The 25,020-nt window shown below is 37.1% G+C and overlaps 1 protein-coding gene across 17 annotated transcripts in view; it reads right to left on the bottom strand.

Moving 5' to 3' along the window:
* Positions 1-25,020, bottom strand: part of RNF19A (ring finger protein 19A, RBR E3 ubiquitin protein ligase) — a 103,331-nt gene that overhangs the window by 61,271 nt on the left and 17,040 nt on the right. For 12 of the 17 annotated variants that reach the window (XR_011965825.1, XR_011965830.1, XR_011965826.1 and 9 more), the window contains exon 3: positions 5,872-6,019. The exons of the other annotated variants lie outside the window; for them this stretch is intronic. The gene's annotated coding sequence lies outside the window, so the exon portion shown is untranslated. The remainder of the gene's footprint in view (positions 1-5,871; positions 6,020-25,020) is intronic. 17 annotated transcript variants of the gene reach the window in all.

Raw genomic sequence — 25,020 nt, 5'->3', positions numbered from 1 at the left:
GCAAAGACCAACGGGGATCGCAATCAGATTTTGCCCTGGAAAAAAGCAACACTCAATATCCCAAGAAAACAACAAGAGGATAGGCCCAAACATTCCCTCCAGGAGGTCCTAACAATAAATATGAAATTAGGAATTAAGATGGAAGACGAACATACAAAGGAAAAAAAAGACTCTCACAATAAATAGGGATACTCAAGACATAAACCTAAAAGAAAATTACTCCAAACATGTACAAGCAAAACTTCAGAAACAAATACAACATGGGCATAAATTCAACTAGAATTTCTAAAAGTAATTAAGAGTTAAATTTGCTTAAAAAATAAATGAAATGATAGCACTGGAAGAAAAATTGTACAAGAGACGAGTCACAAAAGAACTGGAAAAGAGATGAACAACTTGGCACAACAGATACACATGCAACAGACTCTCTAAAAATTAAACGGACCAAATAGAAACTAACTATTCCATAAACAACAAGAAATGCCAAAAAATGAAAAGGCTGGAAAGAATAGAAGAAAATATAAGATATTCTGTAGTAAAAATGAATTAGTAAATAAACTGAGGAAAGAAAATTTAATAATCATTAAATTACCTGAAATTACATGACTAAAAGAGTTAAGACATTTCAAAAGTTATAAAATTGCCCAGATCTCTTGGAACCAGAGAGCAAGGTGTAAACAAATGAGAATCCATCAGACTCCTCCTGAAACTCCAAAATAAGAACTCTTAGGAACATTATAACCAAAATCCAGAGTTTGTAGGTCAAAGAAAAAATTAAGTAGCCAAAAACAAAGAATTTAAGTACCCAAAATCCAGTCAGAAACACACACGATTTAATGGAACTTTGAATATGACATCCCAGAAAGCTATAGTATATGGGCTTTCAACCAAAAATAATTTACCTGGCAAAATTATATATAATTCTACAGAGGAAAAATGAACTTTTAGTTACATAAAGTAATTAATAAAAAGTGTCAAACACAAACAGAAATGGATTCCTATGGGCTGCATATTGGCTTAGAAAACCACATTATGTGTGTTATATTGTTAAAATTTTATTTTTTTAATTTTATTTTCTACAGAGTTTATAGACACCTCTAATATTGAGGACTTCGAGCATTCCTGATGAAAAGACCAGATCTGGTTGCAGAGAAAGTGCAAACCTAGGAGTGTATAGAGCATCATGGGTTAAACTGTCTACATTCTAATGTGGGAAGATGATACATGTGTCCCCTCTGAACTCTATCATCATTAAAGGTCATAGAGTCTAATTAGACAAATGAGCTGGGAGTCATTCAATCATGTCTTGATGAGCTTAAAAAGAATAGAAACTGAAGGAACAAGGAATATATTGAGGGGGAAAGTGAAAGTAAAGTTAAGAAAATTCTCTCACGTAAAGGACCCATGCAAGAAGCCTATACAAATAAGGAGGAAGGACAGGAGGAGACAGTGACACTTGAACTTCACTCTCATAACTAGTCAAAGAAAAGAAGAAAAAACACACATACACAGAACTGGGTACAGAAATAAGGTGAGAATAAGAGGGAAAGCAGTGAACAAAAATCTTTACAGCAGCTCTTTTCTCAGTATCAACAAATTCTAAACTGAAGGGTGCCCATCAATCGGAGAATGGCTGAGTAAGTCACAGTATAATAAATGTGATGGAATACCACTGTATTATACGAAATAATGAAGGGAAAGTTTCTTTGAAAGCTAAGGAGACTTTATGACAGATGCAGAGCAAAATGAGCAGAATCAGGAGAATATCAACAATTCTGATCAACATGATCAACATGATTCCGGAGGACTCATGACGAAACATGCTATCCACTTTCTCATACAGAGGGGAAGGATTCAGCACAGAATGAGACTTTCTTTTTCAAACACAGCCAGTTAGAAAATTTGTTTTGCTTGACTATACATGTTTTTAACAGGAGTTTATTTTTCCTTTCATTCTCAATTGGGGCATGGGGTGAGCTGGAGGGAAAGAAGGGGGATTTTTGCTAATGAAAATTAATTTTAAAAAAAAAGGTTAAAAAAAGAAAGCACTGCAATTTTACTGGGCCAGAAAGTTTTCAAATAGTCCCAGAGACTGCTAGCTAAAAACTAGTCTACCTAACCATGAAGAGGCTTATTCCTAGTAGCTGAGATCATGAAATCTTGGGCTAAAGCAATCCATGAAACAAAACCCTTTCTGTTTCAGCAGCGATAACAGGAGCAGAACGGCGGTACAGGGATGGAGGGTACTAAGCACAATTCAGTTTCTAGACTAGCTGCAACATAAACTTTACTAGTACTGGGTTCATCCAGTTCAAACAAGCTTAAAGCCAACAGGTTCACCCCAGTTTAAACCATATCAAATCAGGACTACAACAGGTTCAAACCAGTTCAGTTGAGTTCAAACCTGGGTAAGTACCTAAGTGCCTATGTCTCTAAGTACCTATGCACCTAAGTATCTAATTAACTAATTACTAATGCATCTAATTATATAAATAATTACCTAAGTGGCCATGTCTCTAAGTAGCTATACACCCACTTATCGAATTAACTAATTACCTATGTACCCAAGTAACTGTATAAATAATTACCTAAGTACCTAAATGCCTAATTACCTACTACCTAATGCCTAATTAGGGCTGCTAGTGGATAGAGTGCTGGGTCTGAAGGTAGGAAGATATCTTCCTGAGTTCAAATCTGACCTCAGACACTTACTAGTTGTGTGACCCTGGACAAGTCACTTAACTCTGTTTGCCTCAGTTCCTCATCTGTCAAATATGCTGGAGAAGGAAATGGCAAGCCACTCCATTACCTTTGTCAAGAAAATCCCAAATGGGATCACAAAGACAAATAAGAACAACAAAATGCCTAATTACTTAATACCTAAGTATTACGTTAAGTGTCCATCTCTGTAAGTACCTATGTAGCTAAGTACTTAATTATTGCTGTAACTGTTTTGTTTTTCACTTTGGGAGAGGAACAATGACAGCACAGAGGAATGTCTTGATTTGTACAAGAAGTGAATGCAAGTGAGGCAAAGGTGCACACAGTTGTCAGCCTCACTCTTCCAGAGGCATCAGAGACCAGGGGCAAGACAAAAGTCAAGATGACTAATGATGACCTGGGATGTAGTAGATGACCAAACTCTCTGATGTCCGACCAAGCTCTAAGTGCTCTATGGTACCTTCCTGGATGTTGAAACAAAGTGTTCTCATCCAGCCATTCCACCTGGGCAAGTCTTCACATTCTTGGGGTAGACATCTCCCTAACTCAAAACCCAGTTGGTTAGCCTCAACCTGGTTTAGTCCTTCTGCCCAGATGGTGTACCTCAGTGTGGCTGCTATCAATGCTACAGCTTCTTGGAGCCACAGGTGAGTTGAATGCCAGGAAGACATGAAAGGTGGATGAGCAGCCCTGATACCAGAGGTATTAGTTCTTCTTGAACACCCCACATACCCCAGTAACTAATTAAATGATTACTTAAGTACCAAGATGCTCTTAATATTAAATCACTTTGAAGTAAAGATGGGCATGGGAGTACAGTTAAAAAAAAAAGTTGTAAAATATGTTTCTGGATCAAAAACCAAGGGACCAAAGGTTTTAGATTCCTCAGAAGCCTCACACTTTTGTATGATGAAAATAAGAAACAGGAAATTACTAAATACAGGTGAGCACCAAACATGACAAAAAAAAATGTACATCTAAAGTGACAAGAAATAAAGTTATTAATGTCAGAATCAGTTTTTAATATACCATCATCATCATCACTAGCATTCATTTTATACTTTCAGCTTTACAAATTGCTTTACATGACTATTCCATATGATCTTCACAATGACACAATGAGGAAAATGCTATTACTATTTTTTTTTTTTTTACAGATGAGGAAACTTAAGTGTCTAAGGAAGGATTCAAATTCAGGGCTTCCTGACTTCCAAGTCCAGCATTCTATCACGTACATCATCTGTATCACCAGCTATGTATATATACACTGTCAACTTGTTTAGACAAAAAGTAAAAATAATAAATTGAAAAGATAAAGTTGACATGACACAGAGTGAAATTAGACTAGCTTCAATGAAGCTATTACTGTTGAACAGTGGGAAATGGGTAAAGAAAAAGACATTGATCAGACTACCAGGTATATAGTAAATTCTTAATAAAGGCTTGTTGATAAACTATCACCATTTCTCACAGTATTTTTAACTGATAAAGCAACTGCTAAAAGGAGGAGGTCAGAGTTCAAAAAAGGTCTCAGCATCTCTTCACTAAGAGGGGAAGCATGGCAACAATGTTTTCGAATGGAAACTCATCTGCAAAATTGTACCGATCCTCTAGCATTTAAGTAGTCAAGGGATATAAACAGCTAGTTTGCAAAAGAAATGCACACAATAAACAACAACATGAAATAATACCCCAAATCACTAATAAAAGAAATGCAAAGTAGAACAGCTGAGCTTTTACCACATGGTCATCATACAGGCAAAGATGACAAAAGATAAAAACAGTCAATATTGGAAAGGCTATTGGAATCATACTATGTTGTTGCTGGAGCTCTGAACTGGTCCAACTGTTGTGGAAAACAATTTGTAATAATAAATAATAAAGGTACCCACTCATTACGTGACACCACTACTGGGCAAAGTCAGATAAGTGGTAAGGTCCCATATATTAAAAAAAAACCCACTTATATCAGCACTTTTTTGTGGTAGCAAAGAAATGGAAACCAAGAGGCTGTGCAAATGATTAAGGAATTATTGAAGAAATCGTGGTATATGAATGAAATGGAATATTCCTGTGATTTAAGAAATCCCAAATATGAAGAATTCAAAGTGACCTGGGAAGATCTGTATGAACTGATACAGCATGAATTGTGGAGAACCAAGAAAACAATTTACACAATGACTACAATAATGTAAATAAAAAATTGGAAGATGTCACAACTCTGATAAATACAAAGACCAATTCTGAATTCAGAAGACTGATGGTGAGTGAAATACTTCTACTCTCCTATTAGAGGAGAGGAGGTGTAAAATGAAGAGCATAGAAAGGGAAAACAAATTTACAAAAGCCCAAAATTAGACCTAATTAAGCCAAATCATCTCAAGACTTTGAGGAATAAAACTAAGAGATCCAGCAGAGGAAAAATGGAAGAAATGTGTCAGCATTTCTATACTATTTTCATGACTGAGTACAGAAGAACTTCCACATTTGTACCCTAACACCTCATCGCCCAATATACCATATGAGGAAATGGAAATGGCACAAAAAAATGAGACAGGAAGAAAAACTGAACCATACCAAGTACACACAGAAGAAATTTATGCTGGAAGTGAGAATTCTGAAAGCACTGATTACATTTTTCAGGATTTGAAAGAGGGGAAGATAGACATCAGATGACAGGGGGGAATCACAAAATGCAATATAACTGCAAGAGGGATATAGAAGACATCAATAATGATACATGCCTACCTTCTCATCCCTATAAAATCTTTATGAGGATGATCTCTACACACACACACACACACACACACACACACACACACACACACACACACAGCTCTGATGAAAATATGAAAAAAGAAGACAGGCTTTCAAAAAATAAATGCTATATAGTAGGTGACATCTTCACAGTTATACAACTAACTAAAAGGTACAAATAATATCTCCACTGTGTTTAACATTCAATGGCAATTTTTTTAAAATAGCATTTAATTCAATAGAATAAAATGCAGATTATTTAAAGGCTCTCCTCCAAAGTGTCTCCCATATGTTAATGTCAAACAAGAATCCTTGAAAGATGAAACAAATAAGTATATTTAACAATCCTCTGATTATTAAAAAGAGGCATAAAACAGGGAGACATATGCTCACCAAAGGTGTTTGTCACTGTCATGGAGGATGTCCAGCACAGAGTCCAAATGGAAAGGAATTCCCTATGGATGATGAGGTCCTCCAGATGCTCCTGTTTGCAGGTGACATTGTGCTGATTACATCAAGCCCGGGAACACTGCTGAGCCTCCTAAATGAGATTCACAATCACTCAAGAGTTCAGCCTAACTATCCACACAGGAAAAAGCAAGTGGATGGAGGAGATTTATTGTTCAAACTAACAAATACAGTCGAATAAAGAGACCACAGAACTGGTCTATCAGGACCTATATCTTGGATAGACATCACACAAGGCCAATGAGCTAGGCCCAAAACTGAAGAGGTGGAAACTCATGGATTAGACTGCCTTTGGGAAACTGTACAGTGCTTTTAACAAACTTAAGCTTCTGCCTGAAACAAAAACCTATCTCTTAACACCAATAATTTAGCAGTTATGCTGTGACTATGAGTCATAGAATACCCTCAGCTTCTGAAAAATCAAAATTTCTGGTCACTCAAAGAGCAATGAAGAAATATACTCTGAGAATAGGTAAGCTGCACTATTATTTCCAATAAATAATAGCACATAATACAAGTTCACAGAGATATATGACTGGAAAAGGGAATGGACTGGTTATGTTGTGAAGGGAAGTATAACAACACCTGTGTGCTGCACTAGTTTCCTACATAATGTCAAGAGATCAAGAACAAAGCCTCCAGCGTGTTAGGTGGACTTCCTCTGGAGGATTTATAGGACATGAGCAAGAATCATGTATAGCAGGAATGGATTGTGATCTGTAGCACTGGAGGAAGTGCCTACAGTGATGAGATCACAGATGAATTATAGGACTGAAATAGACAGTTTAAGAAGCCAGGGAAAGCATAATAAATTTAGAAATATTCCAAAAAATGGTTAATACTAAAGCTTTATGTAGTAAGGTACAAGCTTTAGTTACCTGGAAAACTAGCCTGTATGGTATGCCTCATTATTTAACATACATAGCTTAAGTTTCTCAAAAAAAGAATTTTTACGTATTAATAGCATTCTATGTTGCCTCCCTTGGATCACTTTGTGGCTTCTTTCCAAATCCCAAATCTATGTGTTCTCTGCCCTCAGTTACAATCCTAAATCTCTGCCATCAAGGTAGGTTGTGAGCTGTATCACTGACGGGAACTCCTCAGTGGATAAGATCTTAGATTCATCTGAGTAGTTCAACACCTCAACATGCCTACAACTCAACTCATAAACTGTCCTAACTTTCTCTATTTCTGTGCATGATGTAATTCCCAGTGACCCAGACTTGAAACTTTATGCTCTGTCTCCCTCATTACCTGAATTTCAATTACTTGCTAAATTCTATCAATTAATTATATTTTTACACTCTCTCCTATCAAACTTCTTCCTCTCAACTCATGCTGCCACAACTATAGCTCAAGCATTCTCAACTCAATCTTTTGTCTACTTAACTATAATGGCCTTCTAATTGGCCTCATTATTGCCCATTTCTCTTCTCTTCAAATCATCTTTCACAAAACTGTCAAAATAATTTTCCTAAACTACAGGTCTAATCATATTACTCTCCTACTCAAAAACCTTCAGTTATTTCCAATTGCCTATGGGGGGGAAAAGCCTTTGTTCTGCTATGGTAAGACTTCTATAATATAACTCCAACCTTACAGTCTTATCTCTAAAAGTCAGTGTAGAGCAGAAAATAGGGAGGGCAGTTAGGAAGATTTGGGCTCAAGTCATTCTTCTGACCCATACTGGCTTGAGTGACTTGCCACTTTAAAATCACAGTGTCCCAGGCAACTCCTTTAAGGCTATAGATTGCAGAGCAAGTAGAATATACTATCTCACTGGGAGTTACTTACACAAAGTTATCCAACTATGAAATCACAGGTCTAAATAAAAACTAAGACAAAAACACAAAAATGTACAAGGTACAGTGCCAGGCATCAAGAATACAACACATAGACAATCAAATATGAGGTAATTTGACAAGAAAGAAGTCATTTACATAAACAGAGGTGGTAGCAAAAAAGACTGTGCAGGAGGTATATAAAGAAACTAAGAATTATCGTAAGTGAATATGAAATGGAGTATATTTATGTACATCCAAATCCTGCCTCCGCTGCTGTATGATCACAGGTAAATTACTTCACTTGACTAGGATCAGTTTCCTCATCTGTAAAATGAAAGGATAGCAACAGGTAACCTCTAATGAATCTTCCAGATCTAAAAATTCTATGTATGAGGTACATAACAATAAAATTCTATGTGAGGTTTAAGAAGCAAGGTTGTTCTTACCAAAGGGAGAATCAAAGAAAGTTTCATGGAAAAAGTGGTATCTGAATTCATCTAAAGAATGGACAATTTAATTTAGTCAACTAAATTTGTACTACATGCCAGGCAATGTGCTAAGAAACACTGGGCTATACAACCAAGAGGCAGCCAGGCTCAGTTAATGCAAAACAATTGAAAGACTGAGAAAGGGGGTTTAAGATGAAAGCCAGTTTGTTACCTACAGAGCAGGAATTCCAGAGAATACAGTGAAGGGGATAGGTAGCTTGGGGGTGGGCTGGGCTGGAGAAATAAGGGTGCAGTGGGGAATGGGGTTTGGACAATGGTAACCAGTGGTTCAGAATTATGGGGATGGGGTGAGTATGACAGGGTGCACCAAATATGTTAATCATTGAAGAATGAGCTCAGGTGGGTTATGGAATCTGTTCTCAAGTGGACTTATACCTCAGGCAGCTGTGTGTGGCTGGAAAACGGGTGGTGGTGAAGGACAGTTCCTAGAGACTGATGAAAGGAAGGGCACAGGAGAGGCAGACCCTGTAAAGTTGTAGGTGACCAGAAAGAATGCCTTCCTGGAGTGTGACAGAAGAACTTGGGCAAGACAGGGGAAATTTCAAGTGTATAAAGAAAAACAGGACATTCCACATACAGTTTCTGAACAAAGGAACACAGGACCCACAGGCAAAACCACGAAGACATGAAAGAAAAATACAGGGTGTATTTAGAGAATAAGAATTGGTCCAATCTGGTAAAGTACGTAACTATAGTAATATAAAATAAGGTTAGAAAAGCTGGGTGAAGGAAGGCTGGAAATGAGATTGCTTTGTGCGTTTGAGCTGGCTCCTGTATGGGGAATGCTCTCCACTTCACACCTCCACTCTCTGGTTTTCCTGGCTTCCTTCAAGTCTCTGTTCAAATTCCACCATCTGCAAGAGGCCTTTCTCGATCTTCTTCTCCACTGTTGCTGTTTTCCCTCTCAGATTACCCCTAATACACTATGCTGTATTTTGTATGTATGTAGCTGTATATTTCATGTTATCTCCACCATTAGAATATGAGCACTTTGAGAGTAGGGACTGTTTAATTTGCCTTACTTTGTATCCCTGGAGATCTTATCAGTGCCTGGCAAATAAGGATTAATAAATAAAATACCTACTGATTGACAGACAAGGTAAAGAAATGTGAACTCCTTATAAAGAAAAGAGCACAATAAAAAGTTAAGGACTAAAAGCGGGCAAAAAAGAAAAAAAAAAGGACTCTAAGAGCACCAGAGGAAAGAGAGAATATTAAAAGCTAGAGGAGAGGTAGAGGGTCATCATCCAGAAAGAATATACTGATGATACAAAATCTCTGTGAAATTCGACAAGGCAAAAGGAATAGTTTCTAAAACTGAATCCCAGACTGAATAGACACACAAAGGTTTAAGGACCACATGTGAACTAAGAATCCTTGGCACCTTGGCATACATACAGATGGAAAAAAAGAGACTCAAAACAGCAGAAAGAGATAGAGCAGGATGTAATAATGCTAATGTCTCAGAACAAATCAGAAGGCTGGTCAAGAGCTGAGAAAAGCTTTTAGCAGAGACAAATAAGAAGCTAATGAAATATTCTAGGTAAGAGGTGAGGAGGGGCTTGAACTAGGGTAGTGTACACATGAGTAATGGAGAAGGGGGATATCCAAAGAATGTTATAGAGTTAGAAATAACAAGACTTGACAACTATTAGATACGTGAGGTGAATGAGAGAAAGGACTGAGGATGACGATAAAAGTTGTGGACCTAAGTAACTGGAAAGATGACTGCCCTTGATAGAAGTTTGGAAGAAGTGTGATTTGGGGCAGGGAGGGAAGATGTAGAAATAATGGGTTTCTATTTTGGATATAGTAAGGTTGAGATGCCAATGGGATATACATTAAGAATGTCTAACAAGCAGCTTATGATGAAGAACCAGACTTCTGGAGAGATCAGGGCTCAATATCTAGATTTAGGAGCTTTCTGCATAGAGATGGTGACTGAACTTGGAGGGTAATGAAAAAATTTAATAGGAAAAAAGAAAAGGGCTGAGGATAGAGCCTTGGGGTATATCCACAATTCATGGGTATGATGTGGACAATGAATGAGTAAAGGTCTGACAGGTAAAAGAACTAGGAGGTGTATGTTTGTGCGTGTGCATGTGCATGAAAGAAACAGGCAGGTAGAGAGTAACCAGAAAGTGGTCAACAAGGAGGAGAAGAGAAGGAAATAATAACATCACCTAACATTTATATTCTGCTTACTATGTGCCAGACACTGTACTAAGCATTTTACAATTACTTATCTCATGCGATCCCCACAACAACCCAGAGGTAGGTGCTATTATCACCCCCACTTGACAGAGTAAGAAGAGGCCATCCAATTTGATGATTAAGAAATCACTGGTATTTTAGAGAGTTAGAAAGTTTCAGCTTTCTTCAGCTTAGAAGAGAGGAGCGATGGATGTAGATGGTTTTTTAAGGAGTTTGACTCAGAAGGAGAGAAAAAGGATGATACCTGGAAGGCATAGCTTATCTAGGAAGTTTTTTTTTTTAGGCTAGAAAAGACTTAAACATGCATACTGGCAGTAAAAAGGAAGAAAGAAAGGAAAGGGAAGGGAATAAGAATTTAATTTAGTAACTTATACACCAGGCACTGTGCTAAACTGCTTTTTTACAAATATCTCATTTGTGTCACAACATTCCTGTGAGGTAGGTGCTATTATTATCCCCGTTTTAGAGCTGAGGAAACTGAGGCAGAGGTTAAGAGACTTGCCCAAGGTCACAATAGTTAGCAGTGCCTGATACCCAATTTGAATTTCGATATTTCCTGACTCCAGGCCCAGGGCTCTAACCACTGTGTGAAATGACAATCAGCTGTATGAAATGATAAAAGGGGCAGTTTTTAGAGAAACCTGAAAAGACTTGCATAATTGATGAAGGGTGAAGTGAAAAGAACCAGGAGAATAATTTATACAATAGGGACATTTTAAAGACACATTTAACTTTGAAAAATTTAAGCTCTGACAAATCACAAAGACACATACTACCCACCTCCTGGTAGAGAAATGGACTCAAGAAGTAGAAAAAAATCAAACCCTGCACAGAGTCAATGTAGGAATTTGTTTTGCTTGACATATTTGTTATGCAAAGGTTTAATTTTTCTTTTTCAATGGAAAGGGGGCTTGGGAGAGAAAACAAATGCTTGTTAACTGGGAGGTGGGGGGAGAGAGAAAAAAATAAGTCAATGAAACATTATCCTCTTCCTCAGCTAATATCACTTAGAAGAGGAACCATTTCTATCACACCAATATAGGAAGTTAATACACACAAGCTTAACATAAATTTAGCACATACAATATAAAAAATACCAATATACATAAAGTTCAGATAACCAATTGGAACATAAAAGAAATTTAATCATAAACCTGGGTTTTCTTCAAAATGTTGCTGGTTATCTATGTATTCTAACAACTTCGAAATAATTTTACTTTTCTCAGTCTGGACATTTATCCTGAATTGCAGTGGAATTGGAAGGTAAATGTGGTTTCAATCAGTTTGAGGCTTTGATACTTTTAAAATGGTATGTTCAACTGAGTATGACAGCCAGATTTTGAATTTAAATTATAAATAGTATCCCTTTCAACTAACAGCCAATTTTTTTTTTTTATATTCAATAACATCCCAATTTGCAGTCTGGCCAAAAATTATCACATATAGACGAAAGTTGAGAATACCTTTACTTATATCATAATCATAGGGATTTTAAAGTCTTCAATACACTGGCTAGCAACCCTTCCCCTTCTGGCCCTGAGGCTGGGCAAAGTGCTAGTCCTGCTGGCAAGTCTATGCCAGATGCAGGTACAATGGGAGGGGGAAAAAAAAGAGTTTAAAAAGAAGTATCAGGAGAGGCAAAAGAAAACAAATACACTCATTTATGTGGCAGCCCAGAACTGCTTCAAGTGCCACAGGCTTCTATGCCCAAAGATATCGGGATATATCTATATCTATATCTATCTATCTATATAGATAGATCTAGATCTAGATCTATAGATCTACACAGATCTATAAATCTATATCTATATATATCTATACATATCTGCCCTGTCCCCACAAATACCTTTCCATTTAAATCATAAGAAGTGAACAATCAATAATCTTTCCTCTATTCGTATGTTTATAAGAGGTAAAGGACATATAAGGTAAAAGTAACATGATAACAGTGGGAAAAAAACAGCATAAAAAGAGAACTCAGTTGGCTACCTTGGTTCTAACACCTAATAGCAGTTATATCATTTACCAAGAGAAGGTCAAAATGGATACATGACCTAGACATAAATGGAGATATCATAAGTAAATTAGAAGAACATGGAATATATTACCTATCAGATTTATGGATAGGAAAACAGTTCATGAATAAATAAGAACACTGTGGGATGTAAAATGGATAATTTTGATCACATTAAATCAAAAAGATTTGCACAAAAAAACCCCAATGTAGTCAAAATTAGAAGGAAAGCAGAAAATTTTGGGGAAAAAATGTACAGACAGCTTCTTGGATAAGGGCCTCATATCTCAAATATATAGTCAAAAACTACAAGAACATGAGTCACTCCCCAAATGATAAATGGTCAAAAGATATGAAGGCAGTTTTTAGAAGAAATCAAAACTATCTAGTCACATGAAAAAAGTCCTATATCATAAATGATTAGAGAAATGCAAATTAAAACAACTCATTACCAACAGACTGGCTAAAATGAAAGACGAGGGAACTGACAAATGTTGGAGGGGATGTGGAATAACTGCAACAAATACAATTGGTTTGAAACTGTGAACCGATTCACCCATTTTGGAGAGCAATCTGGAATTATGCCCGAAGAGTTATAAAATTGTGTCTGCCCTTTGACCAGTACTATTAATATTAAGTCTGTTTCCCAAGGTGATGAGGGAAAAAGGAAAAGAACATAAAAGTTCTAAAATATTTATAGCAGTTTTCTTTATAGTAATAAAGAAGTGGATATTGAGGGGATGCCCATCCACTGGGGAATGGCTAAATAAGTTGTGGTATGTGATTGTGAAGGAATACTACTGTGCTGTAAGTAATGACAAACAGGTTGATTTTAGAAAAAGCATGGAAAGACTTGAATGAAATAATGAAGAGTGAAATGAGCAGAGCTGAGAGAAGGTTGTTACAATAAAAGCAACACTGTTCAACATGAATACTGAAATCAACTACAAAGGACTTATGAAGAAAGATGTTTTCGATCTCCAGAGAAAGAACTGATACACGGAAGTAGGTATGTAGGATTTCACATATGTATCTGTGTCAAAGTTAGCTTTCTGTAGTTGGGGGTTAGGAGGGAGGGAGAGACAGAGCTCAGAACTCAAAAGGCAAGCAAAAATAAAAAACAAAACCACACCATTAATGGGGTAGACAGAAAGTCTACCAATAAAGGTACTCAGTATTCCACATGGGACAATGGTAGCAAAGAGGGGCAGAAATGACACCCAAGATTGGTACCATCACAGACATCAATACAAAGTGAATTTAGAAATATTAGCTTAGGAAAATAAATATGACCTCGCATCATAATACCTAATGGAATGAGATCTGAAGAGCAGTGACTGATGCCAGCTCAAGGGAGTAGGGAGGTCCTTTTGTAAAATGCCCCAGGGCTCTGATACTTTAACCTATTCTTCTTTAACACACTTATCAGTGACTTGGATAAAGCAAACATAGCATATTTTATCAATTTTGCAGATGACAAGATCTCAAAAATCTCATCAGGCTATCAAAATAAAATGTAAAGTCCTCCATTTAGGATTAAACACTGAACTAAGTCCCTAGAACTGCAAAGAGTTTATGCTTGAGGTCCAAAATTTAGCCTCATACCAAAGTTTACTTTCGTGGTAATCCCCTCCCCTCAATTCCTCCATAACATTTTTAAAAAGAGGAGCTAAAATTCCTTGTGGCAGCTAGATGGCTGGGTAATAGAGGGCTAGCCCTGAATCTGGAAGTGCTGAGTTCAATTTGACCTCAGACACTTACTAGCCATATGACCCTGGACAAGTCATTTACCCTCTGCCTCTATATCCTCATCTCTAAAATGGGCATAACCTTACAGGGTTGTTTTGAGGATCAAACGAAATGACAGCTGCACAATGCCTGCCCAACACATAGGAGGTATTTAATAAATGATTATTCCCTTCCTGCATTCTTCCAACCCAATTCCCTGATCCCTAGTAGTTGAGAGGTCACTATAAAACAACCTTGATTAGGACCTTCAGAACAAACTTCAGCAGTAAATATTAAGGTGTCCCAAAGAGTAAGTTTCCAGGAACATCAATCACATCTGTCAATCAATTCTAGCACATCAAAGTCAGTTATGCTCAAATCAGCAGTGATGGTCTATTTACAAAGCTAAGTTGAGCAAAAAGGTCCTGCATCCTTTGTTCTCTCAGATTCTTTTTCTCCTTTATTTCAACCTCTGATGTCATGCTTTACTCCTAATACATGGTCATTTGGGGTTAAGAAAACATTTATATTGTGTCAAAACAGAATTAAAACTTTCTGTGGTCTAATACATACAATATACAAAAGTTTATGGATTAAACAAGATAGACAATTTAAAGCTCAAAAACGTGATGCTACAGATCTGCAGAAAGGTTGTTTATTAAGTGTATTCTTGTCGAGAAACACTGAATGTCAATAACCAGGTAAAGCAAGGAATTTCAAAAGGCAAAGTGGAAACAAAGGTAAGAACTTTGATAAAGGCTCACTGTTTTTAAATTTTACTGATGTTAATCTAAGAATTGAATTTCAAACAGATTAAACATATACACAAGCACAGAAGGATTCACAACAGGGATTGTCTCTCTCCTAAATAACTAACATGGAGTACCACAGCAGAAAACATGCTACCTGTTCTATAATGTCATGATTCAGTTGTGTGATGTATAATCCTATAGAAAACCTTTAGATAAAATGACTAGGAATGGAATACACTTAAGAGGAACTGATAAGAACATATTGCATGGAACTGTGAAAATCTGAGGAACTGGATACCTCAAGATGGTAACGTGAATTCAGTCATGAGTAAGACCAGATAACCTTGCATCTCCTTCAAACCATGGCAAACAAAAGAGAAATAAAAAATAAAGATGGGAAAAGGAAAGAAACCCTTGCAAGAAAAACTTATGGAACAAAGCTAAACACACTCAAGAAATGAGTAACCAAAGAAAAGGCCCCAATACAATGAATACTAGGCACTTTAAAAATTTGTGTTGAAACCTTCAGAAGGAAAGAACAAGACTGCAACAAAAATTACACTTATAGAAAAGAGGGAGACATATCACAAGAGCCTCCAAAGAGGTTCAGAACCATTACAAGAAATAAAGGAATACCTTTTAATGCATGGGTCAATGACTTTAGTAATCTACTATTTGAAGACTCCAGCTTCTAGGATAAGAACTTACTATTTGACAAAAACTGCTAGGAAAACTAGAAAATAATATGGCAGAAACTGGGCATAGACCAATATCTTACACCATATACCAAAGTAAAATCCAAATGGGTACATGATTCAGATCTAAAAGCTGACACTCCAGCAAACTGGGAGAGCAAGGGAATAGTTTACCTGTCAGATTTATGAAGAGTGGAAGAATTTATGACCAAACAAGAGATAGAGAACATAATGAAATGCAAAATGGATAATTTTAATTACATTAAACTGAAAAGTTTCTGTACAAACAATGCCAATGCAACCAAGATTAGGAAGGAAACAAGAAAATGGGAAAGAATTTTTATAACCAGTTGTCTCTGATAAAGGCCTCATTTCTAAAACACATAGTGAGGTGTGGGCAGTCAAGATGCCAAAGTAAAAGCAGGGACTTGCTAGAGCTCTCCCCCCAAAACTAGCCAAATATCTGTAAAAACCAACTCTAAGCAAATTCTGGAGATGCAGAACCCACAGAATGATGGAGTGAAGCAAATCTCTAGTCTAAGACAAGCTAGAAGGTCAACGGCTACTGCACTAGGCTGGGAGCAGAGCACAGTCCAGGGGCCATGCCTGAGTAGGCCTCAGAGGGACTGAATCACTGGCACTGACAGTTTCCAGACTTCTTAACCCCAAAACACTGAGGACAACTTGGAAGGTCAGCAGAAAAAACCTGTCAGACCTGTGTGAGAGTAGAGTGGTCTGGTCCCAGTCCCAGGGCAGTGGAGCCTGGGGCGGCGGTGGCAGCAGCAGCAGCAGGGGCAGAGACTATTACTATTTATGGAGACCTAGGCCCACAGATTTTGGGGGAATCAAGCAGATAACAGTACACCCCCCCCCCCCCAACAGTACACCAGAGAACTACCTTGACAAAGAGCTCAAAAGTCAAATAATTGACTGGGGAAAATGAGCAAAAACCAGAAAGAGTCAGACTACAGAATCTTACTTTGGTGACAAGGAAGACCAAAATATGCAAACAGAAGACAACAAAGTCAAAGCTCCTCCACAGAAAAATATGCAATGGTCTCAAGACATGGAAGGGCTCAAAAAGGATTGTGAAAATCAAGTAAGAGCAGGGAAAAACTGGGAAGAGAAATGAGAGTGAGGCAAGAAAATCATGAATAACGAGTCAACTACTTCCTAAAGGGGATCCAAAAAAATGCTGAAGAAAAATAACACCTTAAAAATGGACTAAGCCAAATGGCAAAAGAGATTCAAAAAATCAATGAGGAGAAGAAGCCCTTAAAAAGCAGAATTGGCCAAATGGAAAAGGAGGTCCAAAAGCTCACTGAAGAAAAGAATTTCTTAAGGATTAGAATGGAGCAGATGGAAGCTAATGACTTTATGAAAAATCAAGAAATTAGAAAACAAAAAACAAAAGAATAAAAAATAGCAGACAATGTGAAATATCTCAGTGGAAAAACAACTGACCTGGAAAACAGATCCAGGAGAGACAATTTAAAAATTACTGGACTACCTGAAAGCCATGATCAAAAAAAGAGCCTAGACATCATCTTTCATGAAAGTATCAAGGAAAACTGCCCTGATACTCTAGAACCAGAGGGTAAAATAAATATTGAAAGAATCCACCAATCACCCCCTGAAAGAGACCTCAAAAGGAAAACTCCTAGGAATATTGTGGCCAAATTCCAGAGTTCCCAAGTCAAGGAGAAAATACGGCAAGCAGCCAGAAAGAAACAATTTGAGTATTGTGGAAATATGATCAGCATAACACAAGCTCTAGCATCTTCTACATTAAGGAATCAGAGGGCTTGGAATACAATATTCCAGAGATCAAAGAAGCTAGAAATCACCTACCCAGAAAAACTGAGTATAATAAATACTTCAGGGGGAAAAATGAACATTCAATGAAATAGAGGACTTTCAAGCATTCTTGATGAAAAGAGCTGAATAGAAAATTTGACTTTCAAATACAAGAATCAAGAGAATCATGAAAAGGTAAATAGGAAACAGAAGTCATAAGGGACTTACTAAATTTGACCTGTTTACATTCCTACATGGAAAGATAATATTTCTAACTCTCGAAACTTTGCTCAGTATTAGGGTAGTTGGAGGGATTATATATATAGACAGAGGGCACAGGGTGAGCTGAATATGAAGGGATGATATCTAAAAAAATAAAATTGGTGTGAGAGAGGAATATACTGGGAAGAGGAAGGGAGAAATACAATGGGGTAAATTATCTCTCACATAAAAGTGGCAAGAAAAAGCTTTTTTAATGGAGGGGGGAAGGAGGGAGGTGTGAGGGAAAGAGTGAACCTTACTCTCACAGGATTTGGCATAAGGATGGAATAACATGCACGCTCAATATGGTATGAAAATCTATCTTACACTACAGGAAAGCAGTGGGGAAGGGGATAAGCAGGTGGGTGGAGGGGATGATAGAAGGGAGGGCAAATGGAAGGAGGAGGGTAATTAGAAGTAAACACTTTTCAAGAGGGACAAGGTCTAAAGAGAGAATAGAATAAATGGGGGGCAGGATAAGATGAAGGGAAATAGAGTTAGTCTTTCCGAACATGACTGATATGGAAGTGTTTTGCAATACTACACATGTATAACCTATATCAAATTGCTTGCCTTCTCAATGGGGTGGGTGGGGAGGGAGGAAGGGAGAGAAGTTGGAACTCAAAGATTTAAAAATGAATGTCAGAAATTGTTTTTACAAGCAACTGGGAAATAAGATATATAGTCAATGGGGTATAGCAATCTAGCTTGCCCTACAAGAAAATAGAGGGGAAGGGGAAAAAGAGAAGGGAGGGGTATGACAGAAGGGAGGGCAGATTAGGGGAAAAGGGAATCAGAATGCACACTGTCTTGGTGTGAGCAGAGAGGAGAGAGGGGGAGAAAATTTGGACATCAAAATCTTGTGGAAGTGAATGTTGAAAATTAAAACTAAATTAATTAATAAAAATAAAATTAAAAAACATATAGCAAACTATGTCAAATTTATAAGACTATAAGTCAGTCTGATCAAAGGATATGAACAAGCATTTTTCAGAGAAATAAATTAAGGATTATCTATAGTCATGAAAAAAATGCTCTAACCACTACACTGATTAGAGAAATGCAAATCAAAACTCAGGAACCACCATCACACCTATCAAGGCTGGCTAACATGACAAAACAGGAAAACTATAAATGCCTAAGAAGATGTGAGAAAACTGGAACACTAATGCATTGCTGGTGGAGTTGTGAACTGAGTCAACCATTTTTGGAGAGCAATTTGGAACTATGCCCCAAGTGCTATAAATATGTGCATACCCTTTGACCCAGGAATACCACTTTTAGGGCTGTAAACCAAACAGATCATACAAAGGGAAAAAAGACCCGCATGTACAAAAATATTTATAGCAACTCTTCTTGTGGTGGCAAAGAATTGGAAATTGAGGGGATGCCCATCAACTGGGGAATGACTGAACAAGCTGTGGTATATGAATGTAATGGAATACTACTGAGCTATAAGAAATGATGAGCAGGTAGACATCAGAAAAACCTTGAAAGATTTCTATGAACTGACGGTGAGTGAGGGGAGCAGGAGAACCATGTACACATTTACAGCCACATTGTGTGATGACTAACTTTGACAGACTTGGCTCTTCTCAGGAATGCAAAGTTCTAAGACAACTCCAAAAGGTTCACAATGGAAAACGCTGTCCACATTCAGAGAAAGAATTCCATAGTGTGAATGCAGACTGAAGCATACTATTTGCTCTCTCTCTTTTTGTTTTGTTTCTTCTTGCTTGTGGTTCATTCCATTGGTTATAGTTCTTCTTTACAACATGACTAATGTGGAAATATGTTTAATATGAATGTACATGTAAAGCCTATATCAGTTTGCATGCCATCTTGTGGACAGAAGAGGGAAAGGAGGGGGGGAATTTAAAACTCAAAAGTTTGTGGAACTGAATGTTGTAAACTAAAAATAAATAAATTTAGAAAAAATATGTAAGAACTAAAAAAACTCCAATAAATTTTAAAGATTAAAATTAAATATTATATAGTGTATTTATCAGATCTATGGAGAAGGGAAGAATTCTTTACTAAAGGAGAGATATAATGCATTATGAAATGCAAAATGGATAACTTTGATTACATTAAACTGAGAAGTTTTTGCACAACCAAACCCAATGCAACCAAAATCCGGAGGGATGTAGTAAATTGGGAAAAAATTTTTACAGCTAAGCTCGGGGACAAAGGCCTCATTTCTAGAATATATAGAGAACTGACCCAAATGTATAATCATACAAGTCATTCCCCAATTGATAAATGGTCAAAGGATATGAACAGGCAATTTTCAGAGGAAGAAATTAAAGCTATCTATAATCATATGAAAAAATGCTCTAAATCACTATTGGTTAGAGAGATGCAAATCAAAACAACTCTGAGGTACCACATCACACCTATAAGATTGGCAAACATGACAGAACAAGAAAATGATAAATGCTGGAGAGGATGTGGGAGAGTTGAAACACTAATTCATTGTTGGTGGAGCTGTGAGCGCATCCAACCATTCTGGAGAGCAATTTGGAACTATGCCCAAAGGGCTACAAAAATGTGCATACCCTTTGACCCAGCAATATCGCTACTAGGACTATATCCCCAAGAGATCATAAAAATGGGAAAGGGTCCCACATGTACAAAAATATTTATAGCAGCACTCTATGTAGTTGCCAAAAACTGGAAGTCAGGGGGATGTCCATCAATTGGGGAATGGCTGAATAAATTATGGTATATGAATGTAATGGAGTACTATTGTGCCATAAGAAATGATGAACAAGAAGACTTCAGAGAGACCTGGAAGGACTTATATGACCTGATGCTGAGTGAAAGGAGCAGAACCAGGAGAACTTTATGCACAGCAACAACCACAGTGTGTGAGAGTTTTTTCTGGTAGACTTAGATTTTTGTAATAACACAAGAACTTCTGAAAAAAAAAAAAATCCCAATGGTGGACCCCAAGGCAAAATACCTTCCACACTCAGAGAGAGAAATATGGAAGTCACTCACATAATGTAGCAGATCATGTTTGTGTATGTGTATCTGTTTGTGTATCATGTTCTGATTTGTTATACGGATTCTTTCATTTATCTTAGTCTGACTACATAGCATGACTATAGTGAAAATATACTCAATAGGAAAGTATATGTAGAATCTATACAGAATTGTATGCAGTCGTGGGGAGGGAGGGAGGTAGTGGGGGGTGGGTGGGGAGGGATAAAATCGCAATTGTATGGCAGTGATTGTTAAACATTAAAAAAATAAAAAATAAAAAAAAAATAAAAAAAAAATTAAATATTATATTTGATGCACCCAAATTTTAAAAAGCAAATTTAAAAACACTTGGAAACCAAAAAAAGTTCAGATTATATAATTTTGCGTTATAATTATATGCATTATAATTTTATAATTTTGGGGAACCTCTGTTCCTAAGTAGTACAAATAAACAAAAATGGGCTGTTACCAATCTCATTCCTCATTTTAAGCCTGCAAAAGCTCCCCCCTTTTGCCTTGTGAACAAAGGGTATTTTTAACTATTAGAAATACTTTAAAAATGGTTGGGCTTTCTGTAACTGCAGAGAAAAACCTAACGGAACATTAAAAAAGCCCATGAGGTCATACAGAGTTGGACATGTATGAACAACAGCAAATGTGTGACACAAATGACATAAACAAAGCAGTCCCTGCTCATATAGAGCTTACAGTCAAACTAGGGAAATGAGACATACATAAGAATATAATATACATGTATTGTGTATACACGCATTTGGAATGAATGTAAAAAGAAAGATAAAGCAGTTAGAAAAGGAGGACGCTAACATTTGAAGGTATTAGGAAGAAAGTCTTCATAAAGAAGGAGATGTTTGAGTTGCATTTTGAAGGTACAGAACAATTCTATGAGACAGAGAGGTGAGGAGGGAGTACATTCTAAGCAATACAGGGCAAACAAACAGGAACAGAGGTATGAAAAGAGGACCAGTTTGGTTGGACTACAGAGTGCAGGAGAAGCAGTAAGAATATATAATGATGCTGGAAAGACAGGCTGGAGCACAATTGTAAAAGGTTTTAAAAGCTAAAATGAGGAATTTGTATTTTATTCCAGAAGCAATGTGAAAGCAGTGGTGTTGATTCAGTAGTAGAGTAATATGTTTAGATCTGTGCTTAAGGAAAATAACTGGCAAGAGCGTGTAAGACAGACTGGAGTAGAGACTTGAGGAAAGAACTAGTTACTATTATAATTATATCCTCCACTACAGTACTCCCCTCAGATGTTTAACCCTAAACTCTCACATAAGGTCTAACAAGGTCCTGAAAACTAGAAAGACTACCAATAAAAAGACTGGAAACTAATTGAGGACCAGGCTAAGTTCAGAGACTTATCAAGAGGTTAGCCACAAGAGATTTATTCTTTTTCTCCCCAGACAGCAAACTCATCAAAGCAGATCACTAAGCAAAGATGACTTGTAATCTGCTAAGTGAAGAGTACTATAATGAGGAATCTTGAGTCCCTGAAGAACTGAAGTCCGTGCACACACACACACACACACACACACACACACACACACACACACACACACAGAACATAAGGTGAGTTGAATAAGAAGAGATGATATCTATAAAAAAAATAAAATTAAGAGGTGAGAGGAAAATACTGGGAGGAGAAAGGGGGAAATGGAATGGGGCAGACTATCACTTATAAAAGAGATAAAAATCTTGTTCAATGGAGGAGGTGAGGGGGAAAAGTGAAACTTACTCCTTCACATATAGCTTAAGGAGGGAATTACATGCTCACTCAATTTGGTATGAAAATCTACCATTCACTACAGGAAAGTAGGGGAGAAGAGGACAAGTGGGGTGAGGGGGATGATAGAAGGGAGGGCAAATGGAAGAGAGTAACTAGAAGTAAACACTCTGGGGAGGGACAAGGTCAAATGAGAGAACAGAATAAAGGGGGACAGAGTAGGATGGGGGGAAATATAGCTAGTCTTACACAACATGACTATTATGGAAGTCTTTTGCAAAATGACACATATTTAGTCTGTATTAAATTGCTTGTCTTCTCAGTGGGGATGGGTGGGGAGGGAGGAAGGGAGAGAAGTTGCAATTCAAAGTATTACAAACAAATGTTGAGAATTGTTATTGCATATAACTGGGAAATAAGAAATACAGGTAATGGGGTATAGAAATCTATCTTGCCCGACAAGAAAAGAGACAAGATGGGGATAAGGGAAGGGTGGGGTGTGACAGAAGGGATGGCAAATTGAGGGAAGGGGTAATCAGAATGCAAGCTGTTATGGAGTGGGAGAGGGGAGAAATGGGGAGAAAAATTGGAACTCAAAATTTTGTGGAAATAAATGCTGTAATCTAAAAATAAATAAATAAAAAAATGTTTTTAAAATGTTAAAAAAAAAAGTACTTTATGAACCTTAAAGCACTATAAAATGTGCTTTCTGGGGATCTTAGAGGCCTAACACAATAAATACTTCAACCATTTCTGAAATGGAAAAATCTTACTTTTTCTATCCAATTAGAGTTCCACTATCCAAGAAGGGGTAGATTTTTAGGTCTGTTGAATCCAAATCACTTACTTGATATATTTAAATTATTCCATAACCTAGTTTCTATCAGCAACACAATAAGCTTCAAAATTAGCAGTTCCTCCAGAAACAAGAAAAAGTTATCTCACAGTCATAAAACTGAAGATCTCTAAAGAAGAGAAACTGGATGAAGGAGGAAAAAGTAAACTACTAGAGACAGAAATTCAATTTTACTAGAAAATATAAGGGTACCCCTTTATGCAGAATAGCAGTATCTTACATACAAGTTAACTTCAACTAATTGCTTCCAGGCCTAGAGCCAATGATGCTATAAAAACCTAAATTGAGTACAAATTAATGGAAAGTATGATTTATAGAATTTAAAAACATCAATATTGATTTCAGTTCTAAATATTAACTTATAGTAGTAAAAGTGTAAGAAGTAACTCCAGTACTGATTCCTTAATGCTTTGTAAATACAAAGGGCAGCTTTTAGAGAGAATACTATCAAAATGTCCAAAAGAAGGCAACAAGGACAGCAAGGTGACTTGAAAGCATGCCATCTGAGGATGTTTAGACTGTTATAAAAAAAGACTAAACATTTGTCCCTCCGTGTGTGTGTGTGTGTGTGTGTGTGTGTGTGTGTGTGTGTGTGTGTCCTGATAGCAGTTTTTAACGATCTGAAAGGCTATCATGTAGAGGAAATGGAAAGGGCACAATGAAAGCAATAGGTAGAAAGAAATTAAAGAGGCAATTTGCACACCATATATGGAAAAGAAAAACTTTCAATTAATCTGATCCAAAGTGGAAATTCCCTGCCTTACACAGTAGTGAATTCCCTATCATTCTCAGTTTTCAAGCAGAGGCCCAATGATCATGGCAGACAGGCTGTAAAAGGGATTCCTATGCAAGTGAAGGCTAATTTCGGTTTAATTTCTAAGGCACTCTCTCCTTTGATGGCTCATTATCCATGTCTCTATGCATTGCTATATCCTAGGGCTGTCCTCTACCCTTTCCTCTCTATATTCTTTCTCTTGGTGATATCATCAACTCCTATGGATTCAATTACCATCTGGGTCTATGCAGATGACTATTAAATGGACATAACCAATCCTTATCTCATGCATCCCTGTCTGCTAGATATCACTACTTGAATGTCTTATATGCATTTCCAATTCAACATATCCAAAATAGAACTTCAAGTCTTCTACCCCAAACCCACTCCTCTTCTGATCTTCCCCAACATTCCCTAAGGCACTACCAACCTTACAGCTACCAATATTTACAACCTTGAAGTTTGCCTTCATCCTTCACTCTCCCTCACTAACTACCCCTACAATTAATCAGTTAATTCTACCTAAATCCAGTTAATTCTACCTCCAAAATTATCTATACATCCCCTTTCAAAAGCTTCGTACTTCAGATTTTCATCATGCTTTACAATAACCTAATTGGTTTCCCTGACTTCAATCTCTTCTTTTGTCCAATCCACCCTCCAACCAACATCTTACAAACTGACCTTTCTAAAGCATGGGTAGCAATGTTATTACTCTACTCAAGAAGTTTCAAGTGGTTCTTTATCGCTGCTAGGATAAAATACAAATTTCTACAGTGTTTTAAACCCTTCACAAATCAATTCCAACCTCTTTCTAGAAGACTCCCCCCTCTGACCCACTCTACATTCCATTAAAACTGGCCTACTTAAATGTTCTCAGCTTATGTTTCATTGCCCTGGCAATTGCTCTGGTCTCCCTTTCCTTCTGCTTATCTAAATCCTAACCAACCTTCA

Source organism: Notamacropus eugenii, chromosome 4 (assembly GCF_028372415.1).
Source record: "Notamacropus eugenii isolate mMacEug1 chromosome 4, mMacEug1.pri_v2, whole genome shotgun sequence".
Lineage (NCBI taxonomy): Eukaryota > Metazoa > Chordata > Mammalia > Diprotodontia > Macropodidae > Notamacropus > Notamacropus eugenii.
This window is presented reverse-complemented; position numbering and strand designations above follow the sequence as displayed.